Source organism: Chaetodon trifascialis, chromosome 17 (assembly GCF_039877785.1).
Source record: "Chaetodon trifascialis isolate fChaTrf1 chromosome 17, fChaTrf1.hap1, whole genome shotgun sequence".
NCBI classification, from domain to species: Eukaryota; Metazoa; Chordata; class Actinopteri; order Chaetodontiformes; family Chaetodontidae; genus Chaetodon; species Chaetodon trifascialis.
In genome coordinates this window covers 3,824,965-3,829,612 of record NC_092072.1, presented here as the reverse complement: position 1 = coordinate 3,829,612, position 4,648 = coordinate 3,824,965, and positions in this window count along the sequence as shown.

The window sequence follows — 4,648 nt, the reverse complement described above, 5'->3', positions numbered from 1 at the left end:
GATGCCGGTGCAAAGTAGACCCGGTAAGCAGGCGCCTTCTCTGTATCCCTCCGCGGCGGTGCGCAGGCTGCCGCAGCACTCAGGGATCCCTGGTTGTCACTCCGCGCATGAAACGACAGCTAACGAGGTTCTGTACATGTTCTAACACTGTTGCTGCATTCTTATGATACAGTATTGATTATATTGATCAAATACGCTTCAAATTACTTATGATTGCAGCTTTAAGGCCAAAATAGAGTTTGGAGAGAAGGGCATTAAATCTAATTGTCCAGAGGAAAACTCCTATGATGGAATAATACTTCTGTTAGTTTGTAGTAATTTGATTAAACACAGCTTTATTTAGGAATATTCACCGCTGCAAGACACCTCAACCTCAAAATCATCATATTTACCTGCCATGGCTGATATTTCACTTTAGTTATGTCCCTGCAAAATCTGCTTTTTACCGAATTAAAAAAACACTGACACAGTGAACCTGCAGCTTCTGAGGCTCATCGGGGTTTGGAGCCCCCGGGCAGCTGGAAATTCAGCCCTCCTTGTGATCTTTTTGGCAAAATGTGCCAAAAAGATGCATGAGGCAGATATAATTCACACAAGCCTGGCAGCTTCCATTATGCTACCTCTCACTTTGTCAAAGTCACTTTGTCTTCGCCTGATGTGTTGTATTTCATATGAAGCCGTACAGATGTACATTTTTTAACACAAAAGAACTTCTTCATTCAGATGAACTGAAACATCTTCTTCATGGATTTTTGTTTACTTGGCAGCAGCTGTGTCCACTGCAGCTTTTCTGCAGCCTGAACAAACAGCACATCTGCATCATCCATGGTATCAGGGGGAAAGACAGCTGTATGACACTCTCCAAACACAGGATAAAGCATGCATTGGTATGGCAGTGTCTGTCAAACAGATGTGAGCAGCAGTGCAGCAAACAAAACATGAGATTGTTTTAAGATGCTGCAGATAGTTCAGGGTGGAAAGAGGCGAGAGCAGGGCTGAAGAGGAGATTAGAGAAGAGGGAAAAAATCACAAACATGAAAAACAGCAGGAATAGAAAGAATGAGGCGCAAGAGAATTTACCAACAAGGATTCAAGCCTAAGCCCGCTCTTTCACTGGAGTAAAGATGGCTTACACTGTGCTAATGTGGAGAATGAAAACTGTGGTCACAGCACACAGTGCAGCCGCATTAACTGGAAACAGAAATCACATGTGATGCTCATGGTCGGCCGGAGAAAAGCTGTGGCTTCACATGCTTTATTTCTGTATGCACCACCTGCTGTGCAAGATCAGACAATTACACTGTTGTTTTTAGAGCCTTCAAATGGAGCAGGAACAGCTGCCACACACACACACACACACACACACACACACACACACACACACACACACACACACACACGCACACACACGCATGCATGCACCCATCCCGACTGAGGTGAATCAACCAAGAACGGTGAGCAAATGAAGAAATGCTACAGCCTATTGCATAACACATGAGCAAATGAGACAGTGATCAAGTGAGTGTGTGTAAAAGCCTGCGTAGGTGTGTGTGTGTCGCTATGCAAATGTTTGTGTGTGACAGCATGCAGGCTCTGTCTGGGTGCATGCCTGCATGTGTGTGTGTGTCCAGATGGGATCAATACTCCTCTGTGTTATAATTGAAGTGTGGCCTGGTTTCTGTTTTGTCATCCCTCCAGCGCGCTTCATCAATCAAGGGTTTTTTTTTTTTTTTCGAGAAAATTCTAAAACTGAGCTGGAAAAACTCGTGCAGCTTCAAAAAGTGATGCAAGAGAGGCGTTACAGCAGGAAGAAGTGAAAATTAAGTGCAGTGCAGCAGCCACATGGACCATACTGGCGCAGGATAACCAGGAAGCTGAAAAGGACACATCAGATCCAGGCAAGTGGGGGTCAATGGGAAATAAACACGGAGAACAATGCAGCGGGTGACGCCCTGAGTTCAGTTTCCGCATTCTTTCTACCTTTGCTGTGTTGTTGCCTGATTAACTTTAAAGATTTTCTGTCCTTTATCTATTTAATTTTACCTGACAAAGCTCTGCTTGAATCAAGGCTACATGATGCCTTCAGTTCTCCTTTGTAAAGTTAGAGGTGCTGGGTGTAGAAGTGTCTCTCCGTCCTCACAGTTTACATAGTATTCATCAGTTTGTCCGGCGCTTCGTTCCATCCTGAACTATCTCAGTAAATGATAGATGCCATGAAATTTTGCGTAGACATTCACAGCCCTGAGGATGAACGCCCCCTCCCGTGGCACCACCAGCAGGCTGACATTTGTAGTTCAGTATTTTCAACAGCTCTGACGAATGGTTTAACGGAATAAAATCTCCACATTTGCTTCTGAGCAAATGGCAGCTTGTCACCTTTGCATCATGTCGCACGGTATTGCCGTAATCTTAGCACGTAAACCAGCTAGCAATCGAGCTGTGAAACATATTGGCAGCAGGGTTGGGGTTAGGCTTATTTTTTCAGGTGAGAACATCCCCTCAAAGTGTCTGTGCACTTCCTGCATCTATCCTCTTCCTCCTCTCTTCCTCCTCTCTTCCTCTTTCTTCCTCTCCAGCTCCCATCTGTGCAGCAGAGCTAAAGCAGGGAGCTGCCGAAATGCTCAGTGCATCTTTTCTCAAGGGCTAAAACAACAAAGAGAGTATTTTAAGGTCTGAGAGAAAAGCAGACATTCGGAGGAGAGGGAGACCGTTTCAGAGACCTGGTCACCATAGCAACAGCTGTCAGGTAACCGAGGCTCCCGAATCGTCTCACTGACACAAAACACAGCCGAGGAAAGTGGAAACAGGATGAGCGTGTGGAGGGAGATGAAAGTAGACCCAGAGGAAAAAGATGCATAAAAATAAAGTGAAAGTAATCAGGTCACGGTGTCGTTTTGTGGAACATCACTGATTATGGTTTAATTATCAGATCAATAGATGTGATGGGAAAACGCTTTGTCACCGTTCATATCGGAGACGAGTGGAGCAGCATTTCATCTGTAATCACAGACGATCTGAGGATTGATTTCTTATCAGAGCTGAGTCCAGTCTGTCACACAACATGAGACAGATGCTGCAGTGAGACACACAAACACACACACAACTGATCAAACTATCTATAACCTTTAAAGGGATTATGTGAAAAATGGAAGAGGACAGATCTCGTCACCTAAATCCTTTAATTCATGGTGTCAGTGAAAGGAATCAGACAAAAGTTTGAGTTTATTTTGTGAGTATTAACAGTTTAGTCGTGGACAAAATGTTGCCCTGACTCGTCTTCGCCTTCGTCTCCTCATAGAGGCAGCACAAACAGCACAGCTCTGTCAGGGCTGCGCATTACTACTTATCCATAAACAGATATTTTAAAGCATTAAAAAGCACTCAAGTTGCATTGTGACAAATGTAGGCGGCCATATTTGGAGGATGCAGAATGCATGGAATAAAAAAGCCAATATATTTGGTTCTGCTGCACCGCTGATCTTTTTTTCATGCTGTCCATCACGAGTCCAGCAGTCATGTAGGACTGCAATGCTAAAGTGGTGGAGTACTCTTTTAAGCAAGTAATATATATATATATTGATTACACTCTTAGTTTTGCATGTTACCATGCTAACTGGTTTTGTAGGTATTCGTTCTAAACCTGCTCTAAGCCTGTGGATCTGGGAGCTTCCCAGTACAACCACTGTGCTCTGAGCAGCTCTACTGGAGCTACTGGGGGTTAAGCGCCTTGCTCGGGGGACCTCAGTGGTGTTCACTAATGCAGTGGAGGGTGTTACTAATTCATTTCCCTTGTCAAGACTTTCCTAGAACGTCCAGGGATTCAGGTCACAAGCTCTAACCTTTAGCTCGCAGACGCTGTAAATGCCACAGTGTGAATGTCCTACTCAGAGGTCTAATTGCACTCGTGTTGGATCACTAGTCTCTGTTTTTACTTTAATTGTACAATAAGAAATCGGTTACCAAGAAAAAAAACAAAGAAGCCCTTCAGCCCAACAGCAGGAAAGATGCTCACTGAAATGCTCCAGTGGTCGAAAACTGACTCGTCTTCACACTGAATAATAAAAAGAAATGAAGAGTTTGAAACAGAAATAGAAGAGAATAAGAATAATAATGAAAGAGCAATATATCTGAAGCTGAGGAAACATGGAGCCAATCATTGTAAAAGTGTAAATACATGTTCACAAATACAAATTCTACATCATCTGTGCAAAGAAATCTCATTCTTGACTATGAAAGCAACAGCAGTGTGTGTGTGTGTGTGTGTGTGTGTGTGTGTGTGTGTGTGTGTGTGTGTGTGTGTGTGTGTGTGTGTGTGTGTGTGTGCGCGTGTGAGTGTGTGAGTACCTGCAAACGGGCAAGATGCCATCCGTGCTCTGATGAACATTATCGCTGCATCACCGAGCGCAGACATGTCCTGCAGATACAAACATGGAAACACACTCAGGCACAAACAGACATCTGAAAGTTAAATGAGCAGACACACTGATACGACAGGTGTTTGCATGGTTCAGGTGTCATGACTGTGCAGGCCGAGGCATACAGGTACCGGCAGCAGGAACTCACACACACACATACACACACAGCTGCACACAGATCCTCTGTTGTGTGTTCTTGCCATGTGAGAACAGTCCTTTCAAGCCCCCTTTAA